This window comes from Ictidomys tridecemlineatus, chromosome Y (assembly GCF_052094955.1).
Source record: "Ictidomys tridecemlineatus isolate mIctTri1 chromosome Y, mIctTri1.hap1, whole genome shotgun sequence".
NCBI classification, from domain to species: domain Eukaryota; kingdom Metazoa; phylum Chordata; class Mammalia; order Rodentia; family Sciuridae; genus Ictidomys; species Ictidomys tridecemlineatus.
Window position 1 is genome coordinate 2,255,641 of NC_135494.1, and position 16,041 is coordinate 2,271,681.

General features: G+C 40.4%; 1 long non-coding RNA gene across 2 annotated transcripts in view; it reads right to left on the reverse strand.

Annotated features, from left to right (window-relative positions):
• Window positions 1-15,910, reverse strand: part of LOC144371982 (uncharacterized) — a 56,066-nt gene extending 40,156 nt beyond the window's left edge. Inside the window, exons 1-2 of one of the 2 annotated variants that reach the window (XR_013432032.1) lie at window positions 15,736-15,910; window positions 14,596-14,797 (exon numbers count right to left, since the gene is read on the reverse strand). This is a non-coding gene — a long non-coding RNA (uncharacterized LOC144371982). Of the gene's footprint in view, window positions 1-14,380; window positions 14,798-15,735 lie in introns of those variants that run through there. The other variant, XR_013432031.1, reaches the window with a different exon arrangement.
• Window positions 15,911-16,041: the final 131 nt, after the last annotated feature.

Genomic DNA, 16,041 nt, shown 5'->3' on the forward strand with positions numbered 1-16,041 from the left:
ATGTCTGTTTCATTCTACTACTATCTTTCCTGTCCCCATATCCCTCTCCCCTTCCTCCCATCACTTCCCTCAACCTAATCTAAGGTAAAACTATTCTGCCCTAGTGCCCCATCACTCCTGAATTAGCATCTGCACATTAGAGAAAACATTCCTCTTTTTTTGTGGGATTGTCTTATTTCACTTAGCATGATATTCTCCAACTCCAACCGTTTACTAGCAAATGCCATAATTTTAGTCTACTTTCAACCTGACTGATATTCCATTAATTATATATACCACATTTTCTTTATCCATTCATCTTTGGAGTGACACCTAGGTTGGTCCATAGTCTAGCTTATTGCAAATTGACCTTGCTATAAACATTGTTGTGGCTGTTCAAAAGATCATACATGTGAAAATATTTTTTAAAAAAAGAAAAAACAAGTTGCTGAGCAGGAGAAAACATTCACATTACATATTTAATTATTTCCTAGTATCCAGACTATAAAAGGAACTCTAGTGTATCCATAATAAAATGATTGACAAATTCAAATTGAATTCTGAATTGTGAACTCCTGAGATATTTCTGCTACTCTTTATGGTGTTTCCTAAGAATGGTTTTAAAAATGCTAATTGTTAATTTTGCAGGTTGAGTGACATCTAGGAAGGCCACACAAAAGGGCAGAGCAAGAGAAGGGGACACGCAAAAGTCATATCACAAAGGGACAGGTGAGCATAGCTCGACCCACAGGGATGGACTCACAGGGATGTAGGAAGGCTCGCCTATGCAAGAGGACACAGTCACAGGACCCCAGTGATTGGTGCTATCATCTTGGTTACTTAGGCAACCAGATCACAGAGTGAATAATGATGATGCCACACCAATCAGAAAGGGAGACAGAGTCACATGGTAGTTTGGCCTCCCACCAAATGGGTCTCACTGAGTCCCGCTGTGTTATTTTATCTCCTCTATTTTCCCGAGGTTATCCACATGCTCTGTGCAAACACCCAGCACCTCTGAAGTCTGGGGAATCTGAGGTCCCATCTCTACTCCCTGCTCAGGTGACACAGTCTAAGGTTAACATGAATGCTGAGAGCAGGGCAGCTGTGTGATCCCGCAGGAGCCTGGCAGGGTGCGCCCTTCCCACACACTTCCACTCCTACTGCAGGATTTCTTTCTTTTTTTTTTTTTTTAAGAGAGAGAGAGAGAGTAGAGAATTTCAATATTTATATTTCGGCTGACACAACATCTTTGTATGTGGTGCTAAGAATCAAACCCAGGCCGCACACATGCCAGGTGAGCATGCTACCGCCTGAGCCATATCCCCAGCCCTGCAGAATTTCTTAATGCAGGAGGAATGATTGAGACTGACTCTCATTTATGCTTCCACTGCAAGTGAGGTTACAGAACAACTCAAAAGGTGTAGAGGACACATTTTAGTATAATGTCCAACTACAGCAACAACAGGTTATGAAAATTAAGGTTTCCCTGGCTCATGGGAATGAGAGGATCTGGGAAAGGGTGCTGGCAGCTGGATCATCAGCCGGCAGCTGGAAGTTTGCTGGGGCCCCTTTGGCTGTGGCTCTCAACATGTTTTAGTTATAGATATTAAGGAATTGCCCCATAGGAGGAGGGTTTAACAAAACTAGGTATCAAAGGAGTAGAATACCGGGTATTTGCCCACGATGCCATAGAGGGAGACATTGGGCTAATGAATGCCATTCTCAAACCACCATAGAGGGTACTCCATTATATTGGGCTAATGAATACCGTTCCCAAACAACCATAGAGGGTACTCCATTATCAAAAAATGAACAAGGACAAGGTGTTTATCCACAATATCATGTACAAAGGCATCGGGCTCCTTTGCCAAAAAATGGACAGGGGGCCCCAATGCTCCGGGGCCCCAAACCACAAATATATAGAGCACTAGAGGAACCCAGCAACCCCAGCAACCCCATCAGGGCAGTGCCCAGGACATCAGATCCCTCATCAGACAAACCAGAGGGAGCGCAGGGTTGGACATCTGCGCCTCCGCCAAATCAGTACTAACTTCAGAGATGGGAGTTCAAATCATTCCCACAGGGGTAAAAGGACCTCTTCCCAAAGGAACAGTAGGCTTGTTATTGGGACGCAGATCTTCTACTCTAAAAGGACTTATGATAAGTCCTGGGGTAATTGATCCCAATTATGAAGGTGAAATAAAAATTATAGCCAGTTCTCCAAAGGGTATATCAATAATTTCACCAGGAGATAGAATAGCACAGTTACTAATAATACCAAGCCTACATGATAAATTTTCCAGTCATGCTGTAGAAAGAGGTTCCAAGGGATTAGGCTCCACAGGTGTAGATTGGGCTATGCTTTCTTTTAATTTAGATTCTCGCCCCATGCTAAAACTAAATATTCAAGGACATAAATTTAATGGGCTACTGGATACAGGTGCAGACCTTAGCATTATCTCTCGTCAAGAATGGCCAAAACATTGGCCATTACACCAAGCCACTCAAACGCTTCGAGGCCTAGGAGTGGCGACTAATCGCGATAGAAGTGCAATGGTATTAGATTGGAAGGATCCTGAAGGATGTGAAGGAACTATACAGCCATATGTATTGGATCATCTTCCCGTAAATTTATGGGGACGAGATGTCCTAGATCAATTAGGTTTGACATTAACAAATAATATCAATCAAAATGCACCCACTATTATGGCTAGACAAGGTTTTAGGAAAGGAAAAAGATTAGAAAAACAAGAACAAGGTATAGCAGCACCAAGACAAATAGATCAAGGAACAGACAGACATGGGTTGAATTTTCACAAAGGGCCACTGAGACAATAAAAATTACATGGAAATCAGAAAGACCAGTATGGGTTCCTCAGTGGCCCTTGACTAAAGAAAAGATACAAGTAGCCCATGATCTGGTCAAACAACAATTAGCGGAAGGACATGTACAACCTTCTGTATCTCCCCATAATACTCCCATTTTTGTCATCAAAAAGAAATCTGGTAAATGGAGATTATTGCAAGATTTAAGAGCCATTAATAATGAAATGGTCATTATGGGACCTGCTCAATCGGGGATTCCTCAATTGTCTGCTTTGCCAAAAACTTGGTATGTTTTAGTTATAGATATTAAAGATTGTTTTTTTTCAATTCCAATTCATCCTGAAGATAGTCCACGTTTTGCATTTACTATCCCTGCACTAAATCATGAAGGTCCTGATCAGAGATATGAAAGGAAAGTACTCCCTCAAGGGATGGCTAACAGCCCAACTATGTGTCAAATTTATGTTAACAAAGTAATCCAGCCACTTAGAAATCAAAATCCTGAACTACAAATATTTCATTATATGGATGATGTATTATTAGCACACAAAGCTAAAAACACGTTGCTAGAATGTTATGCCACACTTACAAACTTATTAAAAAATTATAATCTAGATATAGCAATAGATAAAGTACAATTAAATTTTCCAATTAATTATTTAGGAGTTCTATTATCCTCAACCATGGTCCGTCCACCAAAAATTCAAATACGAGTAGATCAACTCAAATCACTTAATGACTTTCAAAAGTTATTAGGAGACATAAATTGGATAAGGCCTTATCTAGGTATTCCAACAGGAGAATTGGGACCTTTATTTGATATTTTAAAAGGTCCATCAGATCCAAATTCACCCCGAATGTTAACGCCTGAAGCAAGAAAGGCATTAAAAATCATTGAAACATATATGGAAAATATGCATTTGGATAGAATTGATATGTTTGCCTTTATTATTTATTGTACTACCAACAAAATATATTCCTACAGGAGTATTTTTGGCAAGAAGGTCCATTATTATGGATACATTTATCTTATTCTCCTAACACTATTCTTACTAGGTATCCTGAGGCCGTAGGACAATTAATACTCAAAGGAATAAAAGCAGCAAAGGGAGTGTTTGGATTTTCTCCCAATAAAATTATTACTCCATATACTATGAATCAAATTGATGAATTAGCTAATGAGTTAAATACTTGGGCAATAATCATGTGCAAATCTAATGTTTCATTTGATAACCACTTACCATCTAATCCTTTATTGTCTTTTTGGTCATTGCATCCTGTAATTTTTCCAAAAATGACAAGAAAAACACCTATCATGAATGCTCCAAATATATTCACTGATGGGTCAAATAACAGTACAGCAGCAGTAGTTACACTTGATCAAACTTTTACATTTTTAGTACCCAAACAATCAGCTCAAATGTTAGAGCTTAATGCCGTATTACAAGCTTTTGTGATGTTTAAAGATTCGGTATTTAATTTATTTTCTGATAGTCAGTATATAGTTATGCTATAGTATCCCTTGAAGATGCTGGTAGGATTTCCCCTTCCTCTACTGTTTTCTCTTTGTTTTCCACTATACAAAGTCTAATCTGGGACAGAAAAGATCCATTCTTTATAGGTCGTATCAGGGCACATACAGGATTGCCTGGAGCCCTTAGTTTGGGCAATAATTTAGCAGATAAAACTACACATGATATACATATTTTCTCTACACTAGAAGAAGCTGCAAATTTTCATAAAAAGTTTCATTTCAATGCTAATACTTTACAAAAGCGTTTTAAAATAACTAAGGAACAATCTAGACAAATAATAAAACAATGTCAAAATTGTGTGACCTTTTTACCACAAGTTAATCTTGGAGTCAATCCTAGAGGATTGATAACCTAACCATATTTGGCAGATGGACATTACACACTTGCCAGAATTTGGAAAATTAAAATATTTGCATGTTACAGTTACTTCTTCTGGATTTTTGATGGGCTCCCTTCATGCCAGAGAAAAAACTTATAATAGTATAGCTCATTGCTTACAAAATTTTGCCACTGTGGGCGTTCCAAAACAGTTAAAAACAGATAATGCCCCCTGGTTATTCTTCTACCTTTTTTAATCAATTTTGCTCATCATTTGGCATTACTCATATAACAGGAATTCTATACAATCCACAGGGACAAGGCATAGTTGAAAGAGCTCATCAAACTATTAAAATGTACTTATTAAAGTAAAAATAGGGAATTTGGATGGGGTATATATTCCCCGAAGATAAACTTAAAATAATCCTTTTTACTCTAAACTTTCTAAATTTGGATTCATCAGGGCTTAGTGCTGTGGAAAGGCATATGTATCCAAAAAATGTACATAAGCCCAAGGTACTTTGGATGGGCATTCTAAGAGGACAATTGAAAGGTCCTGACCCAGTAATTGTCTGGAGTTGGGGGTCTGTTTGTGTGTTTCCACAGGGAGAACAGCAGCCGATTTGGATTCCAGAGAGATTAACGAAAGCGATTTCTACAGACCAAAAGAAGATGATTTGGCTCAAATCCATAACAGCTGATATCGAGAACTCCAGTTTAGCTACCCTTACATCTGTGACAGAACCAGGATGGTTTTTTCAATATCTATTTTATTATTGCCCTTTCCCACATCATGAAGTTCTATTTTGTTTTTTGAGCTCATAAAGACCTAGGTTAATGTTTTGCTGATCAGTTCTATTTTTTGACTACAGAGTTTTTAAACATTGCAATGGAGATTTCACCTGTAAAAAGTTATAAGGCCTTTACTATTATGTTATGTGTTGTATGTGTTATATTATGTGTGCACATTTGTGTTTTGTGTTGTATGTTTGTATGTACATATATCCATATAGCATATATGATGAGCGCTTATGAAAAAATGGATCCAAATATTTTTTTTTCTTATTCACATGATTTAAATGGTTTAATTTAAATTGGGTAAACAGCTGTTGAGGATTGTTTTAATATGTGAACAAAAAAGGAGGTTAACAGATCTGTTTGTTTACTTTCACCTTTCCTTTTCATTATATTTAATAATTCTGTTCAGGATAATGTAAATTGTTCAGAAAATTGTTTTCTTTTAGTGCCTTCTGAATGTTACATAATTTTTTCTTTAGCCATTATTGCCAGAATTCCTATCTTCATCCCAGTGCCGGTGAAGACAAAGATAAAACCAATCTACAGCTTCTGCAATAGCTATCACTGAACTGCTTGCAGAATTTGCCTGGACTATATATCACTTATATGCATTGTGAACTATCTGTTGGTGCAGCAACTTGTGGTAGTGTTGGGGTATTTTTGCTGATGGTGTCATCCGTGGTACAATTTTTCCAAAAGGAGCTGTCAATTGGCTTGGTGTATCCTTCTCCCTTCTGCTTGTGATGGTTGTTCAGCTACAATTTAGGGGCCAACAGAGTTGAGGCAAAGAACCCATCCCCCTGCTGGTACAAAGGCCTATCCACAGGTGTGGCTGTATGCTGGACCAGTAGTCAATGACAGGTAAGATCCTATTGCAATGGTACCAACCTAAGACAGGAGGCTGATGCCTTCAGGTCAGCCCATCCAATTATGGGTAAGGACCATATGTAGTATTAGACAACCTAAGGCAGGCATGGTCCCTGATTGAATCAGGGACACCTGGTGCAGCAGATCTCTCCTGTTATTTGCAGAAAAACAACTCAGCAGGATGGATTTGTGCCTAGGAGTTCTGTGTGGGTATTTCCAAAGACAAGGGTCATGCCCCCTTCCTTGGACAGGCTTTGCTCTGAGGTAGAGGCTGGTTCCTCAGGTGCTCTTCAGCAGATGAATGGATAAAGAAAATGTGACACACACACATACACACACAAGCACACACATGGAGTGTGGGGAGAAAAAATAAAAGTCTATTGAATTAGACAAAGAGAAATTATGGGAAGGGGGAGGGAGGGTATAGGAAAGTGAGTAGACTGGATGGGACACATTCCTATGTTCATATATGACTACAAACCAGGGTAACTCCTCCACATAATGTACAACCAAAAGACTGGGATCTTAATCAGAATAAGTTACTCTCCATGTATGTATAATGTGTCAAAATATACTCTAGTGTCATGGAACACACAGAAATGCAAATACTGAAATTACTAAAATTATCAGGGCAAGAACAAGAGGGAATTTGGTTGATCTTGTGAGAGGAAATATGTCTTAGAATTATACTGAAGGTACAATCAGGAACAACTTTTAATTTATTTTTTATTTTTTATTTTATTTTCTTGGTATGGAGGATTGAACCTATGTGCACTTAACCACTGATCCACATGCCCAGCTCTTCTTTATATTTTATTTAGAGACAAAGATGCTTCAGGTCTCACTAAGTTGCCAAGGCTGGTTTTAAACTCGCAATCCTCCTGCGCCAGCCTCCTGAGCCGCTGGAATTACAGGCATGAACCACTACACCAGCAAGAACAGAAAATTTGATAAAGAGTACCTCATCAAATTTATAAGAATTTTCTCTTCAAACACCATAAAGAATGTGAAAACAGTCTCTAGATTTAAGCATTCCAAAATCTATGCATACATCAATATATCATTATTTTACTAACTAATGTTTTAAGTTACAATTATACAAATAATTCTAATGTGAAAATATTTTTAAAAAGAAGCTGCTGAACAGCTTATATATTTGATTAGTTTCTTTCTAGTGTCTAGATTATAGCAAACTCTAGTGAGTTCATAATTAAATCATGGTTGGCCAATTAAAAAATGAGTTCAGAATTGTGAAACCCTGGATATGGCTGCTGGTTTCATGATGTTCCCTGAGGATGAAGTTCAAAATGGCAATCGTCAACCTTCGGTCCCGAACATTGGGATGATTCTACAGTAAGGCTGCCCCTATCCTGGATCAGAACAGGGTTCCTGCAGTGGTATTTTAACTCACCTGTTTTTCCAAAGGTTATTGATATGCTCTGTGCAAATACCCCCACCTCTGAAATCTGGGGGATCTTAGAGTATGTCTCCACTTGCTGCTCAGGTGACACAATCTGAGGCTAACAGGGACCCTAACAACTCTGCAGCCGTGTGTTCCTGCGAGAGCCCGGCAGGGGGCGCCCTTCCCACACACTTCACCCTTCTCCTGCAGGATTTTTTAATTGGAGGAGGAATGATGGGGCCTGACTCTCATTTATGCTTTCACTGCAAGTGAAGATACAGAACCACTCCAAAGTTGTAAAGGATAGAGTTAGCATCATGTTCAACTCTAGCATTAACTAATCATAAAAAAATAAAAGCCCCCCCCACCCCCCAAAAAACCAGCATAATAGGAGCTGGGAAAGCATTGTTAGGAGGAGAGAAGACATCTCTTTCCATAATCTTCCTGGAATCCCAGAAGACACTGGCCAGTATTCCTGGCTCCTCAGAGCTGGAGATGCTGATTGGATCTCGGTGGGCCCCAGCTTCACCTGCTGCTGAGGAAGTGGGTGCACCTGACCTTGTGTGAGGAGCCTCTTCTACTGACAGGGCTTTGACCCGCAGGCCAGGAGACTGCAAGGGAGGCTGGGTCTCCATGAGGCCTCCCTCAGAACCGTGTGCCAGTCCCCTCACTCCCGCTGCCCCGTGTGATCCAGCTATTATCACACAAAAGTGCACACGTGAGCCTGTCATGTACAAAAGTGTCCCAAGCATCACACGAAACAAGTGAAAGAGGCCACAAAATCCGTGAGCTTGGAGAATCAGGAAGCCGGAGACTGAAGCCATCCAGGTCATTCTAACATAGCCCAAGACAGAGGACAGCCCCTGAAGGGCCTAGTCTTTAGCACAGTTCTCCTTTATAGTTCGGGACACAAGTGACCGCCCAGCAGCAAACCCTGTGCTGTCCTCAGCCAGGGCCACACAGCCACAGGTACTGTTTGCTCCTCTTCTGTCCTCCTCTAGTGTTTTCTTTAATGATCTAGAGACTCGGATGACGAGGATGCTGATCCCAGAGCACAGACTCTAGGTGGCAGAATTGCCTTCTGCTGGGGATCATCTTTGTTTTGACCCAGATCAACTCTGTTCCCATCTGCCCTTTATACTTTTCCCAACACCCATGCCAACTGCACCTCAACTTCTCAGGTAGACATACGAAGAGGATCACAGCATTGTCCCCTTCACACAGGAGGAAACTAAGCCTCTTGTGAGACCCACTCATCACAGGGGCCATTTGTGGGAATCACTCTGAATAACCCACATCTTCCAGTCCTGAAGCAAGAAGCTCCAATCAATCACTCGGGCATTGCCACAGCTCAAGAAGTAAAAGGCATGTCTTCAGATGTAGATGAGTCACCAATGGGGTTGAGCGACACTCACCTGTTCTACTGCAATCCTACCCCTTTGGCCTGTTTGGGATAAAATGTTCCTTGGAAACTCCCTTTGTGTGTTCCCTTCTCTTGCTGCGCCTTTGGGTGTGGCCTCCCTAGATGTCAATCAACCTGCTGGCAGCAGACAACAGAAAGCTAGACTCAGCCCCCTGAATCCTGACCCCTTGCCTCACTTGAATGGCTTCTCCCCAATAAAAGAGTTCAGCATGTGTGTGTGTGTGTGTGTGTGTGTGTGTGTGTGTGTGTGTGTGTGTTCTCTCTCTCTCTTTCCATGGATCCCTGAGATCCGAGCAGCCATCAAAACACCCAAAGGAAAAGGTATCTCTGTCTTTGTCTTTTGTGTGATTATTTCATGCAGCTCAGTTCACCTGGAGTGACCCTGAGTGTTTTAGTCATGAGGAATGCGACAATTGGTTGCCCATATGGTGACTCCAGGGTGAGTTTTAAAAATTCAGTTCGTTTGGAATTTCTCTCCAGAAGCTAAGAGCGCTTAGGATTGTAGAGTATCGTGGACCGAATTGTAGAAAGTAAGTAAATTAGACAGAAGAAAAATCTGTGAGGTTAAACTTTTTACTATCTGGGAATATTTTGTCTTTAGAAAACTTTTTTTATAATTCTAGAGACTCTAAATAAATGTAATGAGTTACTAAGATGATTAGTGGGATGTGTTGCTGAGTCCTCTCCATGGGGAAAGTGCTTTTGTGGACTTTTTTAGATTGTTTGTATGAATCTTTATGTTTTAAAATATCAGATAAAGACTTCTTGGGTGAGTGTACTAGAAGTCAGCGCTTGGAGAGTGAGAAAACAGGGAAGGAAAATGTTGTGATGAGACTCAACACAGGGATTCTTTTCCCATAGAGAAGTAAGTTTTATTTTTCTGTTTTTTTTTTTTTTTGTGTGTGAACACTCAGTTTGTACTGAACCCCTACTGGGTCTGATGGCTGAATCCAGAGACTGCCTTAACATCTGATAGTAACGCTGGTGTCTGCTATTAAAGCTCACTTTTAAAGTCCCACGTGCTGCCAGGGAAAGTGCAAAGGCAGGAGGACACAAGCTGAAAGTGCAGGTCAGCCATGGGATCCCTCCCAGGCCTGGGGAATGCAGACAAACCAAATGGAATGCCACCAGATAGGGAAGCTCTAGGGCAGCGGGCTCCAAGCTGTTTCCATCATCATGGTAACCTCCCAAGCCTGGCTGCTCAGCTGGCTTCCTGGGCCCGCCTCCTGCATTTCAACAGGCTTCCCATTGGTCCTTCCAACTGTCACTCACACAGGACTTCTGGTCCCACCTTCTAGCTGCTAACCTGTACTTCCTGTTTCAGACCTGCTACCTGGAGCTGCCCAGAGCCTGCATTTTTCAGAACACCTATCTGTAAGTGCCAACAAAAGATCTTTTGCAGGCAAAATCTAATTCCACATTTTTGTTCGTTGCAGCCCTAAGCCGGACTTGCTCTCAAGGCCAAAAACTTGATTTCTTACCCCTCAGCAGCTTCCCTTGGGACCCTTCCTTTTCCTCTCTATGGTCATGTTGCTAAATGTTGCTGTCTCACACTTGGCTTTTGATTTTGAAAGTTATGGGGATGCATTTGCTTGTCGCAGAAACAAAGCTAGCCATGTTCCTGGGATGATCCCCAAATCCTTATTCTTGTTCCTGACTGTGTAATTACAAGAAATAAGTAAATGTATACACAAGGATCATCAGCCACATCAAGTGACATCACATGCAAGCGTGCAGTCCTAGTTGAGAACAAATTGAAATGGATCCAACATATCTTAACATCCACGTGGTTACATAAAGTTAATCAATTATATTGTATTAATTATAGGTTATGTATATTGTATTAACTATCTACAGAAATATCCAAGGACTTTAACTATATTTTCATTGATATTTCTTTCCTTTTTTTAAAATATATTTTTTAAAGTTGTTGATGGACCTTTACTTTTTAAATTTATTTGTATGTAGTGTCGAGAATCGAAGCCAGTGCCTCATGCATGCCAGGCAAGCATGCTACCACTTAGCCCCAACCCCAGTCCTCATTGATATTTCTTTTTATCAAGGTACAAAGATTCTAAGGTTTTCAGAAGTTATTTCAAAGTATAACCAGGAAAAATTCTAAAAGGAATTTCAACAGAGGAGAAGCACACATTGGAGGTCCTAAGAAGAAAGAAATCATCTTTGGGTAAACCAAGATCTGTATATTCTAGATTTTAATGATAAAAATATTTTCCTAAATAGAAATATTTTTATATTATTAATTAGACAGATAATAGATAAATGTAAAAAAATATTTATATGCACTGGACTGACTAAAAATTTTGACCGATTAATTCAAGGATATTTCAGGCCATTTCCCTGATTTCGCTATCTATGCTGATAGTGAAGTGAACTAATATTTTGGTTCATATTTTGACATGATAAAGACCTATTAAAATGTCAAGTTTAACTCCTTTAAGCAAGGTCTTTATTGCCTAGTGATTCTTATTGTTTAAAGCAAGGATTAATTTTGGTGAATAAATTCACATCCTTGTTTAAACACTAAATATATTAAACTGCTGACTTAGATTCCAATTTTCACAATTCTCCTTGGACACTAAGTTTGATTGATTCACAGACTGTTCATTCTTGCATATTTTGTTTGTTGAATAATTTTGAGATCTGGGAATTTTTTTAGGATGGAGGTTCTCTAAATTAAAGTTGTATGTTAGTTTTGAGCAATAAAAGTTGCAAACCTTGTTGAAAATTCATTGACATTATAGAAGTTCTCTCACTGGACCTATTATTCATAGAAATATGGTAGGATTTATATAGTGCTTAATCATATTTTTAAAAAGACAATTGAGAGACATCTATTTAAAGGATAATATTCTGAGACATAAAGATATTGTGAGACCTTCTCTCAGAAAGAAATTGAGGATTCCTTTTAAATTGTTAGGATATATCAACTAGTATATATTGAGAAATTACAATAATTAACACAAGGTAAATCTAATCATTTAAATACTTTACTACTATCTATAACTTAAACTGATGATACTATGGCTTATGCCAAGCCTTTACTCAGTTTTATTAAATAAAGAAAAGGGGGAATACAGGACCCCAGAGGTACACACTAGATCTTACAAAATATTTATTTTTTTCCTTAATTGTAATATTGAGAATCTCAGGGGATATATCTCAGTTGGTAGAGTGCTTTTCTCACATGCACAAGGCCCAGCGTTCAATCCCCAGCACCACCACCAAAAAAAGAAAAAAAAAATTGAGACTGCTGCTGAATTGACTGAATCATGTTCACTGCTGCTGAACATGATTCAGTAAATTAAATCAGATTTGAAAAGATAGAATTTAAACTGGTCATCATGACTGAAAAACCTGACACAGGAAGGTAAACCTTCCAACTGCAGAGTTTACAACCATGCAGCTTCATGAGCTTGCCAGATAAGTAAAAAGTATGAAGAGACTTCTATGGACCCATTTCTCAGATCTATTTTTTAAAATTTATTTTTTAGTTGTTGATGGAAACAATTCCTTTATTTTGTTTATTTTTTTATGTGGTATTGAGGACGAAACCCAGGGCCTCGCACATGCTAGGTGAGCGATCCACCACGGAGCCACAACCGCAGCCCTCAGATCCATTTTTAATGTCCATTGTGGTGTGGACTGGAAAGTCCACCAATGAAACTAGATTAATCATGCTGACTGTAGTGGTCAGTTATATGTTGATCCTGTGGTAAACAGGTTGTCTGGGATTATATTTGAGGAAAACACAGCATATGAGAAACCTAAACCAGACAATCATGCTGACCCTTTGAAATTAAGACTATGTATCTGGACAACTGTCCAAATAGAAAGCTTGTGGAAATAGAATTTTTCTATAAAGGCCAGGTGTTTACATAAGGTATGCACTAATGCATGGTTGCCCTGATCATTCAACAATAGAAACTGGCACCTTTCCTAAGTATTCTTCCTGGGTATTCCTAAGTATTATGCAAATGTCTGGTCAGTACAACACAAGAGGTCTAGAAATAGTGGATGCATTTTAGGCTGGTCTCCTAGAATGGACAAGAGCAATTACAGGAGGATGCCTGGCACCTGGAGATTGATTGGTAATACCCTAACCCTCAGTGAGATGGCACCCAAAAGGATGTTTGTCTTCTGCCTTCAGAATATTTACATCACTGATTGACCTAACTGCAGCAGTCTGGCTGGGCACAAGATCACAAGCCACTCACAGCTTTGTAGATTCAAACAGCAACTCTTTATTCCCGAACTCACACTGGCCCTCTACAAACACGTTCTGGGGGAATCCCAGTTCTAGGCTCCCATTCACGTACTCCACCAGGCTTTTAATCCCAAAAACTTTCTGAATTCCAGGAGAACTCAAGGGGAACTCAGGCAGCAGGATACCCCGCCCTATTCCCAGCAGGAATAACCTTAAACCTGGAACTGCCCTAAACCCAGATTGTCCTAAACCAGGAACGCCCTAATCCCAAGGAGCAGGATACTTCCTAAAACCTGCAGGATACACCCTAAACCTGGATCCACCCTGGTCCTTGAGCAGGGTCACCTTTCTCAAACATACATGCAATGTCACAGCGAATGTCCAAGGCAAATCCATTTCCATGAGTCCTTCCTCTAAGCAACATGGGGTACACTGGCAAGGAAATATTGATGTGTCATTTCTACTTGGCAATGGCTCTCAGCACCTAACAGACTCCTTAAATATGGGAATTAAGAGAAAGGATGATGATATCCTGTAGCCTGTATGAATACAACTCACCTTATGGCATGGCTAGTTATTGCCGGCTGGTATTTCAGAGCTGCACTCTGCTGAAGTTCATGTTGGGGTCTGAAACAGGTGCATGCCAATGAACCAGACCTAGCCGAGCTCCGGTCTCATGATCTTTGAAGTGACTACTTTAAATATTATTCCTTGCTTCTGTGGTACAGTCTTTATGGCTCTGTTTCAAACTTACAACATGTGGATTTTCTTAATGCTTGACTTAAATTACTTCCAAGATCTTTCATAGTCAGATAAATGCTGATGCAAAACTTAGAACTGAGTTAAGATGCTCTAAAAATCCACTGTAATAAATATTGTGACTGAGCCATCTGCTCCATGGTTTGTGGAAAGGCTGAAGCACCACGCCAAATGAACATGTCCATGCTACCATTGCCAAGTGCAAGGCTTCCCAATAAATCAAGAAAAGATGAAGAGTCTTCTGATGAGTGTTTGGCAGAATAATAATATTAATAACCTGGATCTTCCAAGTTGGTTATGTCCCTGAGATAGTATGTTTTCTACTAATGCCTTTTGTGTTTCAATAGCAGATCATGATGACCTCAGACCAAGAATCCAGTGATGCAAAGATATAATTTCCCAATTGCCTTCAAATATTAAGGAAGGGCTGGGGAGGTGGCTCAATGGGTAGCTCACTCACCTGGCATGTGTGCGTCCCGGGGTCCATCCTCGGCACCACATACAAACAAAGATGTGTGTCCACCGAAAACTAAAAAAATAAATATTAAAAAATTCTCTCTCGGGCTGGGGATGTGGCTCAATCGCGCTCGTCTGGCATGCGTGCGGCCCGGGTTGGATCCTCAGTACCACATACCAACAAAAGATGTTGTGTCCGCTGAGAACTAAAAAGTAAAATATTAAAAAAAAAATAAATTTATAAAAAAAAAATTTAAAACTTAAAAAATTCTCTCTTTCTCTCTCTCTCTCTCTCTCTCTCTCTCTCTCTCTCTCTCTCTCTCTCCAGTCTGTGCAATAGAGTGACATGTGTCAAGGGGGCAAGTGAGCGTGAGCTCACAGACATGTTATAAGAACAGATGCCTGAAGCTTAAATCCTACAGATAATACTAAATCCTAGATACAATTTCCCCTGTGCATACAGCCTATGATTATCCTTCTATAAAACCTCAAAGTCCTTGTCAGCACCTGAAGACAGCATAAGGACAGGGTTTCCTTGTCTTCCTGGTGTAGCTGCACTGGTCAAAGTTCCTTTCCTGCTTTGCATCATGACCTTTTCTGTTTGATATTGGGGCATACACCTGACCAGACCTGTGGGATCCCCAGAGTCAGGTCTCTGCACAAGACTTCCTAACAGTCGAAGTAGAACATCTACACTAAGCACAAGGCACTCATTTAATTTCCACCGCACATTGCTGCCCTGGAGGATTGCCTTCCTTCCTCGCCCAGGCTCTCTGCTGTGGATGGAACCCTGAGCATCAGAGCCAACCCCAATGGCTTCCTTTCATAGCTCAGGCTGCCTCCTCAAAGCCACAGAGGCCGGGAGGTGATGAGAATTACTAAAATAGTTTTCAAATTGTTCTCATTTTTAGATATTATGTATGGGTCATATATATGATATCTTTAAATAGTGTTTCAGAAATTTGGAGACTTGGTCTTTCTAAGTCGCTTGAGGTCGCATCAGCTGAGTGAAAAAATATATGTATAGATGCAATATCGTTCTTTCGTTTTAAAGGTACTGGGGAATAAACCCAATGGGCTTAACCTGGACCTCTGAGCTACATCCCACCCTTTTCCTTTTATTTTAAGAGAGGGTCTCTCTGACCTTGGGCTCCTCCAGCCTGGGCCTCCCCGAGAAGCTGCGCTTTGTTTTTGTGTTGAGGTTAAACCCAGGGCCTTGCCAAGCTCCAAAAGCAGCGCCAGGTGTCACCTCTGTACCAGAGGCAAAGCCAAGGCTTTTCACCTGGATTAGTTCCCAGCACAGCCAGGAAGCTCCTCCTGAAAAGGGCTGGGGCCAAGAATCTGTCACTCTACCCAATTTCAGGCAGTGATTGGATGATGTTACCTGTCAGTCACGATGCAGAGGCGGGCCTGGAGCCCATCCATCCGGGATGCTGGGGGAACTGTCCAA